Source organism: Carcharodon carcharias, chromosome 10 (assembly GCF_017639515.1).
Source record: "Carcharodon carcharias isolate sCarCar2 chromosome 10, sCarCar2.pri, whole genome shotgun sequence".
NCBI lineage: Eukaryota > Metazoa > Chordata > Chondrichthyes > Lamniformes > Lamnidae > Carcharodon > Carcharodon carcharias.
The window spans coordinates 56,251,842-56,278,068 of NC_054476.1; the positions used below are offsets into that span (position 1 = coordinate 56,251,842).

At 43.8% G+C, this 26,227-nt stretch overlaps 1 protein-coding gene and 1 non-coding gene across 2 annotated transcripts in view; both read left to right on the forward strand.

Annotated features, from left to right (window-relative positions):
- The window catches only part of lsp1a (lymphocyte specific protein 1 a), a 378,182-nt gene that overhangs the window by 155,386 nt on the left and 196,569 nt on the right, over window positions 1-26,227 (forward strand). The window lies entirely within an intron of this gene.
- trnam-cau lies at window positions 15,057-15,129 on the forward strand. Its single transcript has one exon. It is a non-coding gene; the product is annotated as a tRNA-Met (tRNA).

The following is a 26,227-nucleotide window of genomic DNA, read 5'->3' on the forward strand; positions in this document are numbered from 1 at the left end:
TCCCCACTTCTGACCTTAAGTTAGAGGGAAGGTCATTTAATTAGCAGCTGAAGATGGTTGGGCCTAGGACACTATACTGAGGAACTCCTACAGGTATGTCTGGGGACTGAGATAATTCACCTCCAACAACCATAGCCATCTTATTTTGTGCTAGGTATGACACCAGCCAGTGGAGAGTTTTCCTCATGATTTAATTGACTCTAGTTTTGCTCGGGCTCCTTGATGCTACACTTTGTCATATGCTGCCTTGATGTCAAGGGCAATCACTCTCACCTCACTTCTTGAGTTCAGCTCTTTTGTCCATGTTTGGACCAAGGTTGTAATGAGGTCAGGAGCTGAGTGGCCCTGGTGGAACTAAGCTGGGTGTCAGTGAGCAGGTTATTTCTGTTTAAACGGCCGCCTGATAGCACTATCAATGACCCCTTCCATCACTTTCCTGATGATCAAAAGTAGACCGATGGGGCATTAATTGGCCAGGTTGGATTTGTCCTGCTTTTTGTGGACAGGACATACCTGGGCAATTTTCCACATAGCTGGATAGATGTCAGTGTTGTAGCTGTACTGGAACAGCTTACTGAGGGCTTAACTAGTTCTGGAATGCAAGTCTTCAGTACTATTGCTGGAATGTTGTCAGGGCCCATAGCCTTTGCAGTGTCCAGTGCCTTCAACCATTTCTTGATATCACGTGGAGTGAATTGAATTAACTGAAGACTGGCATCTGTGACACTGAGGACATCTTCAGGAAGCCAAGATAGATCATCCACTCTAGCAACATCCTAGTAAAACCTTATTGCATTTTCTCCAGTGTCTTTGTATCCTTATAATATCGACCGCTCCAAGTGAGGTATGTTGCCTGAATTGGATTTATGTTGCATTTGTGCTTTTAAATCTGAAGTGGCTTGACTTTAAAAGGCTTAGAGAAAGAAAAACTGACTGGCATTTATACAGCACTTTTCATGACCACCAGACATTTCAAAGTGCTTCACATCCAATGAAGTACTATACAGCAAGGTCCCACAAACAATGTGACAATAAACAGATCTGTATTTTTTGTGGTGGTGATCGAGGCATAAATACTGGCCAGGACATTGGAAATAACCCTCTTGCTCTTCTTCAGAAGAGTGCCATGGAATCTTTTACCCCCACCCAAACAGATCCTTAGTTTACCATCTCACCTGAAAGGGGACACCTCTAACAATGCAGCATATCCTCAGTACTGTACTATTAGCTTTGATTTTTGCACTAAGTCCCTGCAGTGAGGTTTGAACCCAGAGCCCTGTGATTCAGAGACAAGTATGCTACCAACAGAGCCACAGCTGACACTCTTAGTTAGATAAACAAGTCAATGTTTAGAGAGTGAGCAAGTTTTGTTCTTCATTATTTGGTCATAACTGAGGGTTGTAGGAGAATAAATTGTTCTCATTGTTTTTCCTTGAAGTTTTCAAGCTGTGTCTCAATTTGGTAACATACTATTTCAGTCCGTACGAGAGAACAATTCATGTGGTGACATGTTCCTCTACCAGTAGCCAGGGTTATTTTGTTGTGATCTGCCAGATTCTACTATCAATTCAGACTTTAGACAGAAAAGCGAATGAATGGTAAGACTGAACCTGAGAGATGGCTTGAATTTTCACCAGGATGGAGAGCCTCTCAATTGTCATCAAAATGGCAGACGTGCTCAGAAATCAGAAATCCTGGCATTGAACAGGACACCTACCATTATTGCAGGAGCAACAATAGGCCCAGGTTGGGGTTTATAGAGTTCACGTTTCATGGAGGCAGCTGCCCTTATAAATCCTATCTTGAGGGGGAGACAGTGGTGTAGTGTTATCTCTGGTAACCCAGAGACCCAGAGTAATGCGCTGGGGACCTGGATTTGAATTCCATCATGACAAACGGTGGAATTTGAATTCAATAAACATCTGGAATTAAAAGTCTAATGATGATCATGAAACCATTGTTAATTGTCATTAAAAACCCATCTGGTTCAATAATTCCCTTTACGGAATTCCCACCAGCAGGACAGACCTGGCACAGTGGTATACAGTCGGCGGAAGTGTTGCCCTGGGAGTCATCAACATCGACTCCGGACCCCATGAAGTCTCATGGCATCAGGCCAAACATGGACAAGGAAATCTCCTGCTGATTACCATGTACTGTGCCACCACCCCTCCCTCAGCTGATGAATCAGTGCTCCTCCATGTTGAACACCATTTAGAGGAAGCACTGAGGTTGGCAAAGGCACAGAGTGTACTTTGGGTAGGGTCTTCAATGTCCATCACCAAGTGTGGCTCAGTAGCACCAGTGCTGACCAAGTCCTGAATGACATAGCTGCTCGACTGAGTCTGCGGCAGGTGGTGAGGGAGCCAACAAGATGGAAAAACATATTTGACCTCATCCTCACTAACCTGCTTGCCATAGATGCAGCTGAGCATGACAGTGTCAGTAGGAGTGACCACTGCACAGACCTTGTGGATTCAAAGTCACATTGAGGATACGACTGTGTGAAATGGGATAGATTTTGAATAAAACTAGCAACTCAAGACTGGGCATCCATGAGGTGCCCTGGGCCATCAGCAGCAGCAGAATTGTACTCAACCATAATCTGTAAACTCATGGGCCAGTATATCCCCACTCTACCATTACCACCAAGCCAGGATATCAACCCTGGTTCAATGAAAAGTGCAGGAGGGCATGCCAGGAGCAGCACCAGGCATACCTAAAAATGAGGTGTCAACCTGGTGAAGCTGCAACAGAGGACTACTTGCATTCCAAACAGCATAAGCAGCAAGTGATTGACAGAACTAAGTGATTCCACAGCCAACAGATCAGATCAAAGTTCTGCAGTCCTGCCACATCCAGTTGTGAATGGTGGTGGACCATTAAGCAATTCACTGGATGAGGAGGGTCCACAAGTATCCCCATCCTCAGTGATGAAGAGCCCAGCACATTAGTGCAAAAGATAAGGCTGAAGCATTCATAACAATCTTCAGCCAGAAGTGCTGAGTTCATGATCCATCTTGGCCTCCTCCTGAGGTCCACAGCACTACAGATGCCAGACCTCATCCAATTCAATTCACTCCACATGATATCAAGAAACGGCTGAAGGCACTGTATACTGCAAAACGTTATGGGCCCTGACAATATTCCGGCAATAGTACTGAAGACTTGTGCTCCGGAACTTGCCAAGCTGTTCCAGTGCAGCTACAACACTAGCATCTAACTGGCTACATGGAAAATTGCCCAGGTATGTCCTGTACACAAAAAGCAGGAAAAATCCAACCCCGACAATTACCACCCCATCAGTCTATTCTCGATCATCAGTAAGTTAATCAACAGTGCTATCAAATGGCACTTGCTTAGCAATAACCTGTTCACTGATGCTCGATTTGGGTTCCACCAGGGTCACTCAGCTTCTGACCTCTTAACAGCCTTGGTTCAACTATGTACATAAGAGCTAAACTTCAGAGGTGAGGTGAGAGTGACTGCCCTTGATATCAAGGCAGCATTTGACTAAGTGCAGCATCGAAGAGCCCTAGCAAAACTGGGTCAATGGGAATCAGGGGGAAAATTCTCTGCTGGTTGGAGTCATACCTAGCACAAAGGAAGATAGTTATTGTTGTTGGATGTCAATCATCTCAGTTCCAGGGCATAACTGCAGGAGTTCCTCAGGGTAGTGTCCTAGGCCCAATCATCTTCAGCTGCTTCATCAATGACCTTCCTTCCATCATAAGGTCAGAAATGGGGATGCTCACTGATGATTGCACAATGTTCAGCACCATTCATGACTCCTCAGGTATTGGAGCAGTCCAAATGCAGCAAGACCTGGACAATATCCAGGCTTGGGCAGACAAGTGGCAAGTAACATTGGCATCACACAAGTGCCAGGCAATGACCATCTCCAACAAGACAGAATCTAACCATCGCCCCTTGATGTTCAATGGAATTACCATCATTGAATACCCCACTATCAACTTCCTGGGGGGGTTACCATTGACCAGAAGCAGCACTGGACTAGCCATATAAATACTGTGGTGACATACGTAGGTCAAAAGCTAGGAATCCTGCGATGAGTAACTCACCTCCTGACTCCCCAAAGCCTGCCCACAATTTACAAGGCACAAGTCAGGAGTGTGATGGAATACTCCCCACTTGCCTGGATGAGTGCAGCTCCTACAACACTCAGAAGCTTAACACCATCCAGAACAAAGCAGCCTGCTTGATTGGCACCCCTTCCACAAACATTCACTCCATCCACCACCAACACACAGTGGCAGCATTGCATACCATCTACAAGATGCCCTGCAGAATCTCAACAAGGCTCCTTAGGCAGTGCCTTCCAAACTCATGACTACTACCATCTAGAAGGACAAAGGCAGCAGACACAAGGGAACACCACCACCTTGATGTTCCCTTCTAAGTCACTCACCATCCTGATTTGGAAATACATCACTGTTCCTTCACTGTCTCTGGGTCAAAATCCTGGAACTTCCTTCCTAACAGCACAGTGGGTGTACCTACACCACATGGACTGCAGCAGTTCAAGAAGGCAGCTCACCACCACCTTCTCAAGGGCAACTAGGGATGGACAATAAATGCTGGTCCAGCCAGCAATGCCCACATCCCATAAATGAATTTTAAAAATCAGCAGCTGCCCCAGTCAAGTCGATTTTTTGTTCTCACACGTTGCTGAAACACAGCACGCGCAGAGTACACCTGATGGGAGCAGGTCTGAACTTCGTGCATTTCTTTGGGTAGCCAGCGTACCCTTTTGCAGAATTGCAACTACCCCTGTGAATTTTGTTTTAAAATTGTCTTAACTGCACCAGAATTGGCAAAAACTTGATTCAAACTGTCTTGCTTTAACCCAAAGGTGTAGGAGGGTGGGTATGCTGGACTGGCAGGGCAATTTTATTTGCCCTGACAGATTCATGTACCTAAGTGCCAGGTAGAACTTTGCTTGAGAAGGGTGCATTGTATTTTGTGCAAAGAAAAATACAAGATGGGCATGGCACCCTCACACATAGACACCATAGAAACCAGTGAATGTGAGCAGCCAGAGGCCAGATGGTCAGAAGGAAGAGGCAGTGCCACATGCACCAGGAAGAGGGAGGAGGAGAGGCAGGACAACCAGGTTCTACCACTGTGGGAAAGGTGTACAGACCTAGGACATCAAACCTCATCATGACGGAGAACCAGTGCCGAAGGTGACTGAGGTTAAGCAGTAAAGTGGTGACAGACATGTGTCGCATGGTCCAGCAACAACTCGAGCCACACTGTATTGATCCCCACGCCCTGCCAGTGGCTGTAAAGGTAACTGTGGCTCTCAATTTTTATGCCTCAGGCTCTTTCCAGAGCTCAGCAGGAGGCCTGTCGGGTATATCTTAGTCAGCAACACACAGCTGCATTAAGGCAGTAACCAGTGCCCTGTTTGCACATATGGGGGATCACATTAATTTCTCTACAGATTTGGCATCTCAGACACAAAGAGCCATGGCCTTTGCCCAGTTAGCAGGCTTCCCTCAGGTGCAGAGTAATATTGATTGCACCCACATTGCCATAAATACTCCAACTCATAATTTGCATACCTCCATCAAGTGAAAGTCCTTCCACTCACTCAATGTACAGGTAGTTTGTGACCATAGGAAGATCTTCCTTTAAGTATTATGATCCCAGCAGATGTTAATGCTGGGCAAGTCAGATTCAGATTAAAACCTGACTTAATAGAGCCTAACCTTTTTGTTTAGAAACCATGGAACAAAGTTACTGAACAAATTCACAGGAGTCTGCTGATCAGCTTTTAACACAACGATTAAAATATTTAGTAAACAAGAATAATGAGCTATATTACACCAAACAAAAAGATTGGAAAGATTTCAATGCAAACACAAGAAGCCGCCTCAAATTCACACTATTTTTTTCCCCAGCAATATCTTTAGACACATAAACCAATGAAGAGTTACCACTAGCTTGACACATAAAGGCTTCTTGCTTGGGACTGGCACAGTTACAAATAATTTCCTTCCAGTGAGTTCCTGAGCAGTCAGTCAATGCTTTTTACCTAACTTGTATCTCTCCACACGACACCCAAAAACCACACTCTAAACTCAAGTCTTCCAGTAGCACCTCTGCTAAATTGATTAATTTACTGAGTTCTATAACTGGCTATTCAGTCAAGTACTGTCCCAATATCCTTGTAATGTTTTCTTCTTAGAGAGTTGAAAATCCCTGTCTTCACTCTCTGACACACACTGAGCTCCCTCTTCTGCCTTTTTTCTGGACCATTGTCGCTAGGCAACAGTAAAACCTTTCTTCTAACTTTTGTTTTCTTCCCCACAATCACTAAACTTTTAATCCATCTCTTTACCTTCAGGGATTGTAAAACCTCATTAAAAATGTATATGTATACAAACAAACCCAAACGACCTGGCCTTTCCAACCCAGGCACCAAGACTCACAACAACCTAATTGAAACTGAAACCATTTTACCTTTCTTAACACTCAAACACATATGTATAATATGTATATATTCAACTTAAAAATTACATATTGTTCATAACACAAGTGTGTGCAAGGTCCCCTGATAGCTGCCATGGCTCCTTCATACTAAGGAGTTCCCAACTCCCTCAGCTATCTCGCCACCAACACAGAATCTTAGTTGACTTCTAGGGGACAAAGGCTACCCATTAAAAACCTCAGCTAATGACCCCCTTGAGGACCCCAAAAACTGACAAAGAGTACAACTACAACATCAAATATGTTGTCACAAGGCGTACAATCGAGCAGGCTGTTGGCAATTTAAAAATCTGTTTCAGGTATCTCGATTGCTCAAGTGGAGCCCTGCAGTATGTCCCAGCAAAAGTATCAAGAATAACAGTGGTGTGTGTTGTATGTTGTATATTCAATATGTCTCTCACAAAGAGGTTTTGAGTCTTGTATGGTTAAACATTAGGTTTACTCTTAACACATAACTATCTGCACATGTACAGGGTATTGTCCAAGCTAGGATCTAACTATATGCTTGCTTCTACAAAGGTCTTTGTCCAGTCTACGCTCTCTCTTGTCTCAGGTAATCTGTCTCTTTACATCACACTGTGGGTGGTACTGTACCCAGTCCCATATTAACCTTTGCTATGCCAGATACATTTATATTACACCTCCGTCTCAAGTCTTTATCCAACATATTTACATTACAATCCTGTTTACACAATGTATTTACAGTACAATCATGCTACCCTTTCTCCTCCCCCTCAAGGATCTGACAGATTCAGGTAGTCTGGAGGCCTGATGATTCTTCCGAATCTTATTCTGGTTACATTTGGAGGAGTGGTGGGATCTGTTGATTTAGGGAAAGCTTCATTGATTCAAAAGTTGGGTTATAGGTTGTCTTTCTGGCAATTGGTTGTCTTTTTCTAATTCCCTTTTTCTGCTCCTTGGAGTTAAATCTCTCCTTCTCCATTCCCCAACTGGTCTGCTTGAGCATTACCGGCTTATCCCATTCTTTTCAAAGAGAATGTTCACTCCATTCATTCTTGGTATGAGTCCGATGTTTCTTTTTGTGTTTGGTCTCCTGGGACCGTGGCGGGAGTTAGAGGTGTCTCTCCCTGTTGTGTGAATGTGTCTATTGGTGAGCTCACCTTGCAGTTTGGCCTTTTTCATGACCCCTGTACCTCTGTGCTTTGCTGAGGTTTGCTTTGGCAAGTTGATGGCTGCTCCCTTGTTCCAGCAACATCTTTCAGTTGGGTGTGTTGGCTCGAGGTTGCAGCATCTATGCTGTGAAAGTTGGTGTTATTATGACAGCAACTGTCGGAGCCTGAGGTTGGGGCTTACCTTGGTGTTGCTAGTGATCCCCTTGTTTGTCTTCCACTCAAGGCACCATGGTAACTATGAGTGTCTGGCTGGACTGCCCAAAGAGGAGCTTCTGCTACCTGCAATGAAATTGGACAAACAGGTCCTGTGAAGAGTGAAGACAATTCAGAATGAAGAGTATCCTTCCAGGTGGGCCTCTTGGGAACTTGCAGTTCTGTGAATTGATAACAGAGGTTGTCTTGATGTCTTCTGTCATTTTAAGAAGGTTGCAGGCATCTCTGCTCAGGAAGAGACAAGGGCTGGTTACGGATGATGTACATGACTTCAAATATCTGTTTGCCGCCATTTCTTTAATGGTTGCAGAATCATGCCTATAACCGGGACTCAGATTCCTCCAGGCCCACAGAGTGGTGTACCTGTTTTTCATAGCCAGAGGTCTCTCAGCCACAGTTCCTTGTCCGAGAGACCATAACATTGGCTCCCATGTTTAATTTGAATTGGGTGAGGTGATCATTTACTGAGATGTCCACAATCCAAAAAGAAAATCCAGGATCCTTGGCCTCGCTCAAGGTTGGATCTCTTCCTGGTGCGGTACCTCAATCTCATGAATTGTCTTGGGATCCTCTGCCCACCTGTGTGCATGCTGCACAACATTACATAGCAGAGGGGCCTAGAAATTGATGATGAGAATGCCACAGGCAGAACTCCGCCTCTAGTGAGTAGGATGAGAAAGATGAGGAGGAGGAGGAGGACCCTATCCACTCTGACAATTCCCAAATGGAGGAGGATGAGGAGCTGGCAATGGCAGAGCAGCTGAGAGGTGTGGCCATGTAGCCAGGGCTGTCTCTGTGCAGGAGAGGGTGAGCGTCAGCCATATCCTTGTGGAAAATCAATTCACGGAGGATCCCTCTATCTCATAATTGCAATCAGCTAGTACCTGGTGAGAAACTTTCAAGTAAAGAACCATTTACATTGATGTCACAAGTACTCAGGAGAATGCCCATCCTCCACAAAGGAAGAATCTAGTTCTGTCGAAGGGTCATGAGGACTCGAAACGTCAACTCTTTTCTTCTCCGCCGATGCTGCCAGACCTGCTGAGTTTTTCCAGGTAATTCTGTTTTTGTTTTGGATTTCCAGCATCCGCAGTTTTTTTGTTTTTATCAATGAGGTTGACTCAGTTGCATTAAAATGGCTGAAACCCTCACCATCATAACCAAGGGCTTCAGCATATTACAAACAGGCATGGTAAGAAGTCCTTCACAGTCTGAGAAAGCAGAGCTGGGACCCATGTGAGATACAGAAGGGGTTATTTAAGTGTAGCCCTTCTCAGTCTGAAAGCACTCTCTGATGCACACCACCACCTTTAACCATGCTCACGCTGCCCGTATGATGCAACCTCATCCTTTCACTCCCTTTCATGCCAATGTCCCATTGTGCTCAGTGAACTGACATCATGAGCTGCACCATTACCACCATGTTCCAAGGTGATTTTAACACTGCTTTTATCACTTGCTACTCGTGATTCACCATCACCAACAGATAGCTGCTTAGGCACCCTGGCAATCTCCATGGCCAACTGTTCAACTGAGCAAATTGTTCTCAGCCAGACTGACCCACCCACAGTCCAGGCCATTTCCATTGCTTCTTTCTCCCCTTTTTGTGTGCAATTACATGATTTTATGTCAGTCTGATACGTAGCGCATGGAAAGATATTTCTCTTCACTGTGTCTGTGCATCACACTGCTCATACACATGTGTTCTTAAACACCTACATGAACAGTTTATAGATACAAGCATCAATGCTGAAGCAGAGATATGTGCCAGGCCTCACAGCTTAGCTGCAGCATCCAGGTGTGACCCTTCCCTTGGAGATCTGTGTGGCTGAGTCACGCTACCCACCTTGCCAAATTGCAGCAGGTCATTGAACCTTTTCCTGCACATGAATCCAATGCACTCACTGCAGCTGCAATTTGAATCCAGGCCTTTCCTGTTTGTTTCCGGTGGATTATGCCGGCCAGCAGGATATAGGACTGCTCATCTCTTCTGGACCTCTTCCACCAAACCTTGAATGTCCTGATCAGAAAAGTGTGGAGCAGCTGGACCCGTCCCTTCCACTGCATCTCTTCTGTGTGACATTTATCAGTAAAATTATAAGATAAAAAGGGTGGTGAGCCACTCAGATTTCAATGCTCTCATTCACTTTTGTGTGCTTACATACACTAACCATTTTCACCATATCATCAATGATTACTGGTAAGGTGTGGTGAAAAAAATAGCTTTGCACAAATGTTTGGTGCCATATATGTTGCAGCTATGACTCCAAGGCAGCATGTTGTGCCGGCGATCACTGACAGCCCTACTGGTTTACTTCCCCTTCATCACACTGTTATTCTGTAAGGGACCTGGTCAAGGCTCAGCTCTGTGGGTGGATGCTGATAGATGGATGGCAAGAGGGCAAGTGGATGGGATAATGACCATGGCGCTGTTCATCCTTCAACCACTGAATTTTGGCAGCTAACTACATGACTGCAGAAAATCTATACCAGGTAGTAGTGGAAAGATGATGCCATCTCCATGGCTATGTCTCATAAATCCACTCCATGGATTCAGTGCTTCAGTACCGTGCACTGTGAATAGGCAGCAACAATGACATTCTTTTCCTAGGAAAAGCCCATAGTGGGCCATCGTTCCAGGGTCAGCTAAGAGCTGAACAACACTTACAGAGTTCCCACTCACCTAAGACAATGACATCTCCTCTGAGGCACAGGGACTTCACCATGGATGACCAACCTCTCAAGTGAGCCTTTCTGAGGGCCCACTTTTTACCTGTGCCTGAGTTGCCCAACCCATACTGAGCCTGCCTTGCAACACCACCTCCCCCCCCACCACTACTTCTGCGGTTGCCTGCCCATGACTCCTAATATAGCCCACCGTACGCCCCCCTTCACCCACCCTCCACCCCCTCTCCGATGACCAAATGTCAGATTTTTGGTCCAACATTTTTAGAAGTTAGGTTTGTGAAGTTGGGAATTTTCCTGACTCTGTGCAACTGAAGCTTGGATGAAAATCTAGGCCAATGTCTTGCACAAAAATCTGTAAAGTTGACGGAAGCTTTAAGTCATTTTGTAATACTGTAGAATTTGTGATTGTAGTTGAAGGATTTTGGCAAAAGAAACTTTCAGTGCTTCAAGCTTTTAACTGGTTTCAGGTATTTTCAAGGGTTCAGTAACTTCATGAACTGTCTCTTGAATTAACATCCATTCAATTAGGACTATTTCAGTATAAGTTCAGTGAAGCAACATCATATTCCTGCAATATGATTTATAATCCTTATACTTCTCCATCAGATTGTGCATTGCATTGGATGGAAATGGTTAAGCACAGGAAACATTTTTGCTCTAAGATGTAATCTGATCTTAAAGTAATGTTCCTTCACAACAAGACTCCTGGATGTTGTTAAAGGATCATCCATTCACAAGCATGCTCTCATAAACTGATATTAATAATACACAAGCATTCTTTCATAACTGAATTACTAAATGAATAAAATATTTCTGCCAGAGATTTTCCCTCTTTTCCTAAAGGCTAGAACTCTTGCTATGGCTTCCTGTTTTCTGGAAGCATGCTGGTAACTCTCTCAATTGACCATTCTTTGTTTGAGTTTAGACAATAAGGCCCTGAATATCACGATCCTGCTATACTACCATAATTAGGATGGAGCAGCAAACATGGCCCAGAGTTCATGGGGTCAGGTGATTTTGCATGTATCACATAGGTGTATGTACCAGTATTGCTGCAGCTTTGGGTGCCTGTTGGAGGAGGCAAGGCAAAACATAGTACTTGTAAGTCATGGGGACAAAAGCCAGCTGGATCGGTTTAAAACTCTTTATGAATGGCAGCCCTTAATTTCCAAACTGTTCCAAGTCTGCAGTACTCCTGTAGACCTGACCTGCGCTTCTGCAGATGCTGGCATTTCAATGATGTCTTGTTCATTGAAGGTAGAAGGGACAGAAGCAGCAGGATGGTATACCCCACTTCCTTTTCAGTTTTTAGGGATGGACAAAACTATCTTCTGCTCCTGCCCATAGAGGGAATTGTCTTGGAATGAGCTTTGCATCAATACAATCCAAGATTATGAAACATGTCCTCATGATTTCACTTTTTAAGTCCTGGTATAATTTTGGTAAATCTGTGTTTTAACCTCTCTAAAGGCCAATATATCTTTTCTAAGGTTCATTGGCAAAAGCTGGATGTTGTACCGCAGATCAAGTCTGACTAATGCTCTGTACAAGTGAAGAATCACTTTCTCAACAACGAATTCCAACTCTTTTGGAGGATAAAGGTCAACATTGCATTTTGTAGCTGCGCACTAGCTTTTAACAATTTGTACACATGGTCATCCAAATCTCTCTGTTCTGTCTCAACCACTAGTCTCCCCTCATTAAGAAAATGATGTACAAGTATTTGTTGATCCAAAGTGGATGACCTCAAACCTTCCCATTACGAACCCCATCTGCCATAGTTTTCCTACTCACTTAGTCTGTCTATTTCCCTTTATAGCTACCCATCTGCACCAATGAAGACAACAGGGATTAGAAATGCCTCCCAGTGGGAGAAATAGACATTGCCACCCTTCCTTGACTTCAAAGAAAGTTTGCAGTCAAAAATGAAAAGTAATGATTGTATATTAGTATTAACTACAGGGTGCTCTGAAATCCATCTCACATCAATGGGAGTCCACATACATCGCAGAACTTCTTCATGGAGATGTGATTTGTGCAGTATAAAGGGATACAGTTAGACTGTGAATTTCTTGTCACTGTGTAATGGTTTCAGCTGCATACTAATGTGAAAGTAGCGGTATAGTAATCTGGTGCCAGTACCTGATGTATTTCCAGAATGCGTAAAAGCCAATTGATGAGACACCACCTTGGGGAGACTGTCTCACACATTGTTTAGAATATAGAGTGAACGGCATGAGAAACTGAGTGCCCAGGTGATCACTTGGATCTCCTGGGCAATGTGTAAAATGAATATGTGGTATTCTTTATGTTGAGGGAAAATGGATAGTCCTACCCACATATTCCTAACATTAGAAACATAGGGCAGAATTTAACATGATGACAAGGGTCCTGACCTCCAGAATTAAAACTGGTGAGACCACTGACCCAATGTCTTGGAGCACCAATGGATTAAGGTGTCTAAATCGTAGCAGTAACCCTGCTGTTGGGGTTACCAGTTCCACTAGGGACATTAAATCACTGTACCATCTTGACTAGGGTGGATATCCTGTCCCTCAGAACTGTCAGTCAATCAAAGGCTGGCAGCTCTCCAGTACCAACAACACCTCTGGGAGCAGTAGCCATTGCTAGCAATACAGGAGGGTCAGGCAGAGGATAGGCTATGGAGCCCCAGGGGTAAGATAATTGGACCAGGTTCACTGGAACCAGACAGGGAGGCCCAAGAGACAGGATTAGTATTTAGAGCAGATGGGTATCTTCACCAATGGGCAGCCATTGCCTCCAGTGGCTATCTCCATTGGCATGGGCTGCCCAAATAGAAGTGACAACTCCCCACCAGGCCACACAATACCCTCAGGGTTTAGCTGGTGATTTACTCAAATAGCATGGCCCCACCTGCCACTGCTGGAATATCCTTAAGTGGTCACTTCAGGGCCTCAATTAGCTTCTGGGCAGGAAGCTGTCCTCAAGTCTTTCCACTCAAGACTTAATTGCAGCGGGGAGTCGAGAAGGAGATCTCCTCCATACACTATCCTTCCTGTTTAAAAGGGGCCTGCTGCCTCCCAGCCCACCTTTGGGAGGAGAATAAAATTACACCCGTAGGACAAAATTTTACGGCAGCAGGATTTTATGTTCCCACCGAAGCCAATGAGGTTTAGAATGTCTCATCACATTTTACTGCCCCATCCCCGCTGAAACAGGGCTGTAAAATTCTGTCCATAGGCTGGAAGAAAGGATGCAATGTGAAGCCTACAGTACAATTGCAGTTATAATCTACTGTGCCTTCCTCTGTATTTAGAATAATCAGAATAATAGTGCAGGATAACTACTGCCTGATTTAAGAAACTAGGGTCTACTGACATAACCACAGCTCTTCATTGGAATATCTCCAAAGAATCTGTTCAGTAGTTTACAGCAGTGGCAATGTTTGCCTTGCGGCAGCCCCCCAAAACATATTTCAGTTTGAGCCCCTCAATAAAGCTGAGATTGATTTACCTCACTCCTTACATTTATCACTGCACCAGCTCAGGGCTTCTGACTGACCCAGGGCCCTGCATGGGTTGCACTGTCTTAATGCTGGTCCTGAGTCCTGACACATATTTGTTTGGGATTTGCATTTACATAGCACTTTTTTCTCAGGGCATTTCAGACAGCTTCACAGCCAAACAATTGCTACTGAAGTGGATTAACTGTTGTTATTTTGGTAAACAGCAAGGTCCACATACAGCAATGGGAAAGTGACTGCTTAACATAGGGAAATTGGATGAAGAATAAATGCTGTCCATGATACCAGATAACTCCCTTGCTGCTTTTTAAATAATGCCATGGGGTTTCTTACGGTTACCTGAGCCAACAATTGGGACCTTGCTTTAACGCCTAGAGTGAAAAATGGCCCTTAAAATGGGCTCAAGTCTTGGGATTGGAACAAACTCATGACCTTCTGATTCAGAGGTGAGAGTGCTATCACTGAGCCAAGGCTTATGTAAAATGTTTCTCAAGAACGTACATCTCTGATAATACTGCAGTCCTCAGTACTGCACTGAAATGATAACTTAGATTATGTGCTCAACCCCCTTGGTCAAAAAGTGGGACTACTACCAATGAGCTAAATTGGCATTTAGATTAAATTAGTCTCTAAGTTTAGTTCAACCCAAAAACTGATTTCTAAAATTGGAAATAAGTTGAGACTAAAATTATATTTCACAGTATCACAATATCTTTACAGTGCAAAAGGAGGCCATTTGGCCTATAGAGTCTGCACTGGCTCTCTAAAAGACCATTCCACCTAGTCCCACTCCCCTGCCTTATCCCCTTAACATTTTCTTTTTTCAGGTAGCAATCCAATTCCCTTTTGAATACCTCGATTGAATCAGCCTCCACCACCCTTTCAGGAAGTTTGTTCAGACTCCAACTTTCTTCTGGGGGAAATTTATTTTCCTCACATCACACTTACTCCTTTTGCCAATTTAAATTCTTTCTTAGTGTGCCTTCTTAGTGCAGTAGTGTGCCTTCTTAACGCAGTAGGCAGCGTGTCAGTCTCATAATCTGAAGGTCCTGAGTTCAATCCTCAGAGAGGTTAGGGTGTTTTGCACACTTTTTGGCATGTCATAACATTCAAGGCTATGGGCCAAGTGCTGGTAAATGGGATTAGGTAGGTAGGTCAGGTATTTCTCACGTGTGGATGCAGACTCGATGGGCCAAAGGGCCTCTTCTGCTCTGTGATTCTGTGATATGTCTAAGTAACATCTATTAGTAATCTACAACTCAATTGAAACAGATAAATGATATTGGTTATCAAACAATCTTCAGTTTACTACTTCCACACATTTCTAGTGATCTTGAGTATCAAAGGTGAAACTAAAATTGAACTAAAATTCAAGCCTAAATTTTGGAAAAGAAACTATTCCTGAAAAGGCTAGAATGAAAATATGGAAACCAAAAGCTTTGTTTTGGACTGATTTTCTCATGTTAAAATTGAAATTTGGAAACAAAAGATTGGATTAAAACTTAGACTGAATTCCTTCATAAAAAAATATATTTAAAAAAGACATAAACACATGACTCAGAATTAAACAAGTGCTGGGATTTTGTTGGGCTGTTTGATGTCTCACCCACTAGTTGGAAAATCGGCTGGGAAACCCTATCAGTTCTGCAGGGGAGGCCCGACAGAATCAAATGTACTTCAGGCACTTAACTGGCCACAGTTGGGCCACAGATGAGTGAAGGGGGGTGGGGGTCACGGGGCGAGGGTCAAAGGAGAATGGTGGGTAAGGGGGTAAGAGGCAAGGACAGGAGGATGGCTTTCAGCGGCCACATCCCTGCCCGGTGCTGGGCCCCTCAGTTGGGTACTAGGTGTCTGATGGCTGATAGCAAGGAACCCCCCCACCCCCGTCTGCCGGGAGGCTACTGGCAAACCTGACAGGTTTTGCTGGATGACCTTCCAAGGATGTGGAAAAGCCATATGGCCCCCATTTAATCCTTAGTCCACCAGTAAACGCTGGGCTCAAGGATAGTGGGTATCAATAGCTTCATTAATGAGCCTAAGTGACATTCTGCTGCCAACGCTGGGAATCTCGCGTCAGCCCCTTCACACCTCCATTTTAATCAGACCAGGTTTCCCGCTGCCAGGAGTCTGACGCGGGGCATTTCCCACAATCAAGTGGGCCCTGTCGCCATGTTTCCCGCTGTGACAGGCTGCATTAATTCCAGCCCAAGGCTAAAACTAACAAAAAAATTAAATCTATGAGTGAAACAGTACTTCCTGCATTAGCACTGCAAAGTAAATGCAATGTAATTGGAGTCAAACTGCTACGAACAGGCCCCTTGAGAAAGGAGCGGGGGATGGGACCTTGAAAAGAAAACTTGAAGAATCAAAATCAAAGCATACAATGAAATGGACTTATTCTGTGTAGTCCATGATGACGTTTTATGAGCCACATCCGACAATTTGACAAGGATCATTTATTTCAGTTGAAACAAATAACTGCTACTCAGGGTGCAATGGAAATAAATGCTCATGAGCATGCAAACAGCAGCGGCCAGGCACTCCCTCCTGGCATGGAAAGCATGTGCTGGTCAGTTATAAATGAAAGATGGTGGCGATTATTGAAATAAAGTATATAGTTCTTTCTTTAAACATTCACATCAATTAATCATAAGCCAGTTCTGTATACTAATATGAAGAGGATACTATTGGTCCAAGTTTGAAGCAGTTCATTCCATTTTGACATGGTCTACACACAGTTCAAATAATCTGTCAAAATCACAGCTTGCCATATACAAGGCAATGACCTGCACAGGCCTTAGGTCATTAAGAATCCACATTGCCTTCTAAGGAAAGTGGAAAAAATATGCAAGCAAGAGGAAGTAAATCCTCTTGTCACAATGAGCAAAGAAGAATAAATGTGGTTGTGAGTATTTCTTCTTTTTGATATCCATAATGAATGGTTATGATTTTGCAAGAAATACTAAGTAAAAAAATATTGTCATTTAAGACATTGCTGCATATCTTAACCTGAGGAATTTCTGTCCCATATTTATTCAAATAGCTTGTAGATTGTTGAATCAAAGTATTGGCTAAGTTATAAGCTGAAATCTAGTTGAAGGGCTCAAATAACTGATAGTATTTGAGGAACTCCTGTGGAAAAGGCTAGTTAATGGTCAGTTAATGTTAACCAGTTAATGTTGTTGCAAGTGGACAGTGCTACTGGAAGTATTTGGGGAAAAATGTTCAGATATGCGCTCAGCTACAAAGACGTACATGTTTTATTTCTGGTGATAGTCTGCCCACTAATATTCATTACAAGCCTACCGACTCCCACAGCTACCTTGACTACAGCTCCTCACACCCTGCTTCCTGTAAGGACTCCATCCCATTCTCTCAGTTCCTTCACCTCCATCACATCTGTTCCAATGATGCCAATTTCCAAAACAGTTCCTCTGACATGTCTTCCTTAACCGAGGTTTTCCACCCACGGTGGTTGACAGGGCCCTCAACCATGTTCAGCCCATCTCCCGTGCATCCACCTCACACCTTCCTCTCCCTTCCAGAACCATGATAGGGTCCCCCTTGTCCTCACTTATCACCCCATCAGCCTCCGCATTCAAAGGATCATCCTCCGCCACTTCCGCCAACTCCAGTATGATGCCACCACCAAACACATCTTACCTTCACCCCCCCCATTGGCATTCTGTAGGGATCATTCCCTCCGGGACACCCTGGTCCACTCCTCCATCACCCCCTTCACCTCAACCCCCTCACACGGCAACTTCCCATGCAACTGCTGAAGGTGCAGCACCTGCCCCTTTACTTCCCCCCTCCTCACCGTCCAAGGGCCAAAACACTCCTTTCAAGTGAAGCAGCACTTCACTTGCACTTCCCTCAATTTAGCCTACTGCATTCGCTGCTTCCAATTTTTGTCTCCTCTACATTGGAGAGACCAAACGCAGACTGGATGACCGCTTTGCAGAACACCTTCGGTCTGTCTGCAAGCATGACCCGGACCTCCCCGTCCCTTGCCATTTCAACACACCACCCTGCTGTCATGCCAACATATCTGTCCTTAGCCTGCTGCAATGTTCCAGTGAAGCTCAATGCAAACTGGAGGAACAACACCTCACCTTCCAATTACGCACTTTACAGCCTTCCGGACTTAACATTGAATTCAACAACTTCAGACCATGAACTCTCTCCTTCATCCCCACCCCCTTTCCGATCCCCCTTTTTCCAATAATTTATGTTTTTTTAATATATATATTTTTTATATATTTTTCTTTTCCCACCTATTTCTATTATTTTTAAATGTCTTTCCATTCATTGTTTTAGCCCATTTTGATCCCTTCCCCCTACCCCACCCCCACTAGGGCTATCTGTCACTTGCTCATCCTGCTTTCTACCCTTAATGTCATCATTAGCACATTCCATAGCTAATATCACCACCGTCAACACCCCTTTGTCCTTTTGTCTATGACATCTTTGCCAATCTCTTCTTTGCCTCCACTTATCACTGGTCCTCTATCCAGCTCTACCTGTCCCACCCCCCTCAACCAGCTTATATTTCATCTCATTTCTATTTTTCCTTAGTTCTGATGAAGAGTCATTTGGACTCGAAATGTTAACTGTATTCCTCTCCGCAGATGCTGTCAGACTGGCTGAGTTTTTCCAGCTATTTTTGTTTTTGTTTCAGATTTCCAGCATCCGCAGTATTTTGCTTTTACTTACGTACAAGTCTTATGATTGGCTCCTGGGGATTTTGAGTCAATTCAGATTTTGTGCTAAAAAAACATACACGGAACACTTGCGGACTGAAATCCAAGTCTGATCCCAGCGATTACACAGGTGCACTCCAGCACTGATCCTGCCACAGTTTATGGGGTCAGTGGAAGGGCACCTCGTTAGCATGAGGTAAGTGGGCACAATTGTGACCACAGTTCCAACCCTGTCGCTCATCAGCTTCTGCCTCTGTCCCTAGCCACCATTTTCCAAGAGAAAGGCAGAGGTTCCACCCCTCCTCCCTCCTCACAAGACAACCAGGAAACCCCTGGTGTAACCAGATCTCTGCTGGCTTCCTGGCATGTGTACATGGAGAGAAATACCTGGAGGTGAGCTATAGCTTGGAATCTAATCCAACACTTCACATGGTTTATATGGAGAATAATGAAAACCTGGGAGTGATTTACAGGCTGAACCTGATCAAAGTGGTTCTCATGTGTAATGAATAGAATAATGGATACATGGAGGTTAGTTTCAACCTGAAATCTACACCAGAGGTTCAAGAGCTTTATACGTAGAATAATGGATATATCAACAGTAATGCATAGGGTAGAATCTAATCAAAGGGTTCAGATAATATCATATAATAGAAGAGTAAAGATGAGTAATTTACTTTTCTAGCTTGCAATAGTGACAATGTTTCAAAGGCACTTGACAGACTAGAAAATGCTTTGGAAAATCCCGAGATCATGAAAGGCACCATATAAATGCAAATCCATTCTTTTTTTAGTTGTAATCCTACCCTGAGATTACTTTATAAACTGATTTTCATCTTATTTGTGTCTTCCTAAGCACAGATTAAAGGTAGTGTGAGAAAGAAACAAGTGTTGACACATCCTCTTATGTTTTCCTTCCATTGGGAGTCGGGTGGGGGAGTTGCTGGAACATGGGGCATTTATTGAACAATAATTTGTATTTGAAGATTCAGGAATTCTGCGGGTAGCATATATTAGAGAGCTGAATAAGTTCTTCCTGTAAAAGGTTTTTCATGTCCTAAATTGCCCTTCTAACCAGGTAAAGGAAGAAAGAACCAAATGGAGGGAAATAGTGCTTTCTGAATGAATGCACTTTTATGAAATCTTCTTATAAATAGGCTTCATTGTATTGCTGTGTCTTACCTTGGCAAAAAGCCAGGAGTGATTTCGTACTGTAACAAACTTAAAATTCCACGCATTCTTTTCCCTGTTAAATGGACAATCTCAGTTTATTTGGAGCGTTTTCAGGTAGATTCTCTTCCAATTAAAGGCTCAAGTCATTCTGAAGTTTTCAAGTCAATTTGTTGACTATTGAAGAAGCATTCTCGTCTCATTAGAAAGTTCTTGGGCTGCCTCATTTCCAATGAAGTGGGGCGGTCTCATACTGCAGTGGAGATTTTGGATAGGCTGTTCTAGTTAAAGATGCAAACCACTTTCAATGGGGAGTTTTCAGGTAGTTTCCAGGCTCAGTTCCTGTTAAGAGGGTGGTCTCAAGTGATTAGGATTTTTTAAGATTTACTCAGCATCTATAAGAAGAGCAGATTACCTTGTTGGAATTGTTCAATTCCAAATTGAAAGGTGATCTCAGCGAATTAGGGAATTTTTGGATGAGCTGCTTCCTGGCAGAGCCAACAGCACTAATCTATGAGCAGAATTTTGTCCTCCTCGGGCGGGCTCAGCGGGAGCGGTTGGGAAGCTGACTGCCGCCCATGGACGAGATTTCACAAAAAATCCAAAGGCCACTTGGCCTTTTTGCTTGTCTGCCAACCATAAGGTTGTCCGGGCAGCAAAAAATTGAACTTAATTATTACTTTAATGGCCTTAGTAGGCCTTTTAATTGTCGGCGAGCACACTGTTGAGTCCCACATGTGCCCAACGACCGAAATATTGCGCGAGTGCGTGATAATGTTTGCCCAGTGTCATCGCGTGTCATTTTACTGTCTGTCAGGTTGGGCGAGCGCCCGCCCGAAATGCGAAGAATTCTGGCCTATGAAAAAATCTTTTCAAAGTTTGATTTACTGACCCTCAGACACCTACGCCATCCATTTCAGTGCAATCCTTCTGGTATTTTATTGAATTCCACATGAAACACTTATTCAGTTGGTCGATTTGACGAAATTATGAAGTGAACATCATGGTCATAAATTCTAGTGTGAAGAAAGATGGATTGCATTCATAAAAGCACCTCATCAAATATTTCAGAATATATCAAAGAGCTTCCAGTGCAGTAACTCTTAACATGTGTGCAGATATGCAGCCATTTTGCATGTCATAAAATCCCACATGCACCATAATCTATTTTGGTTGGCGTTGATAACAAAAGAACATCGGTCAGGACTCCTGAAGAACTCCTTGCTCTTTAAAATGTGCCATTGGCCTCTTAACATGCTATTGAATCATTGGAAACTGTCAAACAAATGCTTGCTAGAGGACAGAATGCCTGATGATGTAGCACCGTCAGTACAACATTGGCACATTAGTCTAAATTATGCGCTCAAGTCCTGATGCTAGGCTTGAAGACAGAACCTCCTGACTCCTGACTCTGTTTAAGTATGGAAGTTTTTTTTTTAATTATGTGCAATACCATCAATTCAGATAATGCTTAATTTTAAAGCATCACTTTTGTAGAAATAAAGGCCTGGATTTTGCGGTCAGCAGTGAAGTGGTGGCATTTGCTGCTGATCGTGCAAAAAGTTGGCGCTCGCCTACTTCAATGGCTGCAGCATGGCCTACTGACAGGAGGAACAGTGAGGCCCCATAGCAAAGTGCATTCTGGGAGAAGCCACGTCCCCTGATATAATGAGCTGGGGACATACCATTTAAGATCAGTTTTCAGCTGAAAGTCAAAGTGAGTATTTAATTTTTAAAAACTTTTAAACACTTCTTAAGAACTCTGGCATAATTTAATAAACATTTGAAAATGTTTAACAACTTTAAAATAAATGAGAACGTCTTCATAAAGATGAGCTAAGTGAAACAGTTTTTGAAGTGTACTTATTGCTTACAGGAAAGAACGTGGCAGCACAAAAGGCATACAAGAGGTTAAGCTACATAACCTTTGAGTAAGACTTCAGTGAGGCAGAGTAGACGAAGTGTCACCAGCTTATCAGTAACAATAACCGTGGCTGCCTACAAAAGGTAGCATCTTGACATGGAAGGAGATCGCAGAGGCCATAATTGCTAACAGCACTATTCCATGGACTGTGGAGTAATGTCATAAGAAATTGAATGTTTTAATTTGATCTGCCAGGGCTTGTAAGGGTTCTTTAAATTTCTTTTCATTTTAGCTTTCACTTAAGATTTACAAGGTTATGAAGTGAAGATCTTGTTTGAAGTTGGATGGGTTTTTGAGGCTAGGTGACATCATGGTTGTAAAATTCAGTTGCCTTTGAAGAAGGGATCACTAAGTGTTTGTAAAGATCTCTTATCTGCACCCCACAAAATGGAAGTATAAAATTGTCTCCAAACCACCAAAAAAGTCTTACCCAAACCAACAAAGAGAAGTTTCTTATTCATGTCTGTTCAGAGTAAGACAGCTCATAATGCCTGGGGGCATTCATTGACTCGGGGGTGTAGCCTTTCTGAAGGATTTTAATGAGTATGAAGAGAGGACCAGGCAGTGTGCTAATTATTGAAGGTTATATTTATAAAATGATTGTTTAAAAATGTACACTGTAAATATAACCTGCAATAGCAAGTGTAGTCAGGCCCTTGTGTATTGTATTGAAAGAAACTGATATGTATTGGTGTAATGTCATTGTGATGTCAAATTTGAACTATTAAGTGACGTAATTTTTTTCTTTATACTTTCATGGGATGTGGGCATCGCTGGCAAGGCCAGCATTAATTTCCGATCCCCAGTTACCCTTAAACAGAGTGGCTTGCTTAGCCATTTCAGAGCCAACCACATTGCTGCAACTTTGGAGTCACATGGAGGCCAGACCAGGTAAGGATGGCGGATTTCCTTCCTAAAGGGCATTAGTGAACCAGATGGGTTTTTTTGGATAATCAATGATAGCTTTGTGATTACTAGCTTTCAATTCCAAATTTTATTTATTGAATTTAAATTCCACCAGCTGTCATGGTGGGATTTGAATCCATGTCCCCAGAGAATTCACCTGCAACTCTGGATTACTAGTCCAGTGACATTACCATTATGCCACTATCTCCTCTGTAAAAATTTACAAATTTTATGAGCAAAATACAGTTTTGGAGAAAAACGTTTTTGTTCTATTTGAGTCGGTTGTATTTACACATTGGTCCGTAGTCATTTTGAATTATTCAAAATAATTTTACTAACATGAACCATTTTAACATTACAAAATTTTGCAAAGTAGAAACATAGTGAACAAATGAAGAAGGCACTCAGATCGCATACCTCTGCCATGCTGTGTTGACTCGGCATTATTATAATGATGCAGCTCTTTCTTGAGGCTTTTCCTTGTATGGTTGATGCTCTGTAACTACAAAGCTGAGAAAAGAAATATTTTACATAAGAGCTTCCATCTCACTGAGAAGGCTTCAGGCCATTCCACATCCAACAACCTGCTCTGAAAACTCTGTTCACATTTTGACAACTGTGACAAACTGCACTACAACAGCTGAGACAATTTGCAACATTCTAAGACAATCAAGAACGTTCTAAATAAAACAACCCACAACATTCCAAATGAAAAAGTCACTTTGCCCCATCTCACAATGCTAATGGGTCCTTTAAAAATTTTCAGATTTGCATCCTTGCCAAACAAACTAATCAGTTATTCCTAGGGCCATTCCCTATCTGTTTACCAAATTTTGCTGAAATCCATCTATCAGTTTTTGAGATATGGGGCAGAATTTTCTGCCTGTTGGGCAGGCCAGACGAGAGTAGGTGTGGGCAGATGTGCGCATCTGACCGGCGCCCCTGGTTGGCTGGTTGCCGCCATTTTACCTGGGTGGGCCAATTAAGGCCCTCCCGGCATGATGTGCACCCGGAAATGCTGTGAACTCCCTGTGCAGGTGGGTCGGGGGTGGGGGTTGGTGGTAGTGGTCCCTGAGTCGGGAGTGCACTCCTTCGTGAATGCGGTGAAAAAGCTCACAAATCTCCCTGAGGCAGCACTCTTAAATCATTAAAATTTAATGAGAGAACAAAAAGATTCAATAACATGTTCCCTCATGTCACATGAGCTGGGACCTGGCCTTAAATTTTACTAAAGCTTTTTGGGTTAAATTTAATTCATGCATGAAACGTCATCCCGCCCGTGGATGAGGTTTCATGTTTTATGCGAAGGCTGCCAGGGCTCTTCACCTTCCCGCCAGCCTTAAGGTTGGATGGGCAGCTCCACTAACAAGGTCAGTAAGGCCTTAACAGGCATTAATTGGCCTTTGACAGTTCGGCGGGTGTGCAGCCCACTCGGCTGCGCGCCCACCGAACTGAAAGCCTGAATGACACTCCATGACATCGGGATGCACAGCCGACATCACCACGCGTCATTTTAGGCCTTGGCGAGCGGGCCCCACCCCCGCTCACCGACCAGAAAATTCTTCCCATGATGCTTACAAGCAAACAGACCAACAGGAGTGAAAACATTACCACTGCCCACTTTTCAGTGGTGGAGGTCAGGGCCCAGGAGGGAGGGTTACAGATGCTTCGAAACACCATGGTGTGGAAGCTGTTGGGGGGTGGGGGCGGCCAGGCTCTGTGTTGTAAACCGAGTTTCCTGTCATCTGAACTGAACAGTCAGAGCTGCAGGCCTGACAGGCCGGCCGAAAAAAATCAGCTATGTCAGGCTGATGGTTCTGATTTTTAAAAATCTGGTCTGTCAGTGTCAATTTCACTAGTTGCTGCACTGCTGCTTCTAACCTTTGGGCAGCTTCGTGGTTCAGATTTTTTTTTAAAGCCCACCAGAAAACCACAAAACTGCCTGAAGGTCAGCAGCAGCGCAGCAGCTATTAGGAGGACAGTGCTCTCAGTTGGAAAATAGTAAGTCAAATCCCCGTAATTTTAGAACCATTTGGATGTGTGTTTGGAGGCAGGGTGGGGACTGAGGTTAGGCAGTGGGGAGATTGGGGGTCTTGAGGGAGTTTGGGGGTTTAGCGGGGAAATTGGGAGGGTTAGAGGGGATGTTGGGAGCAGAGGGTATGGGGGAAGACTGGAGGGGTTGAAGGTGAGATTGGGGGGGGCAGGAGGGGAAGTTGGGAGGGGTGGGTGAGGTTAGATGGGGGTTGGGGGAGGGTGGAGGGAGGTTGGGGGAGGTTGGAGAGGGGTTGGGGGGAGATTGACTGGGGGTGGGGGATGTTAGGGGGTGGTTGGGGGAGTTTGGGGGAAGATTGGAGGGAGGCTGGGGGAGGTTCAAGGCAGCAGAATGGGGAGGTTGGTTGGGAGGTAAGACAGGGGTTGGAGGGTTGGTGGGGAGATTGGAGAGGGTTTGGGGGAGATTCGGGGTTGGGGGAGATTTGGTAGGTTGGAGGGGGAAGTTGGGTGAGTTTAGAGGTGGGAGTTAGGGGAGGTTGGGGAGTTTAGAGGTGGGCTTGGGGGAGGTTGGAATGAGAGTTGGAGGAGGGTTAGGGGACATTGGAGTGAGAGTTGCGGGAGGCTGGAGGGAAAATTAGGGGATTTGGGGGAGGTTGGAAGACGGTTGGTGGAAAATTAGAGGGGATTTGGGGGGAGGTTAGCTGCAGAGTTGAACTGCTTTTTTAAGTCATGATTTCTTTGTAGCCACCTCCCTAACATCAGTTGATTGCTGTGTGATTAATTTTTCTTAGAGAATCAGCATTGAGCCTCCAATTTCACCATTACTATAGTAACTCCGCCTGCTGCATGCGGGTGTAATGAAAGAAAAACAAAACCTATACTTATGCAACACCTTTCATGATGTCCCAAATCACTTTACAGCCAATTAAATCCTTTCAAGTTGTAGTCACTGGTATAATGTAGGCAATGCTATCAAATGGCAGACCATGCTCAAGGGGCTCAAATGGCCCCATCCTGTTCCTGATTCTTATGTTCGTATTTCACTCTGGGATGGATGAGATGAACTGGGCTAGGTGGCATTTGCCATCCATAATTATCTTGTGAATAGAGGGTGGAATCATGGCTGGAGTTCTGTTTATTTTGTTGCTAATTAAAGTTTACTGTGAGCGGGCTTTGTGGGGTGAGATTGCTGGGATAGAAGTGAGTAATGGGCACATAGTGAATCAGTAACCTGTTTTACACTGCACATGATTCTCAAGAATCTTTTCCATTGACTGCAATCTCGTTCTTTTGTGTATTTGCCTATTATCCCCTCAATCTTGGTGCTTTTTATGAGTTTTTTGAGGTATTAAAATATTGTGATAAGTTGTGTTTCATAGTAGATATTGAAAATATATTGTAGTGAGAAGCAGCAGGGTCTTCAGATTTGCTGATCAAGAAATGTAGATACAATTTTTAACAATTCAGTCTTTGTCCT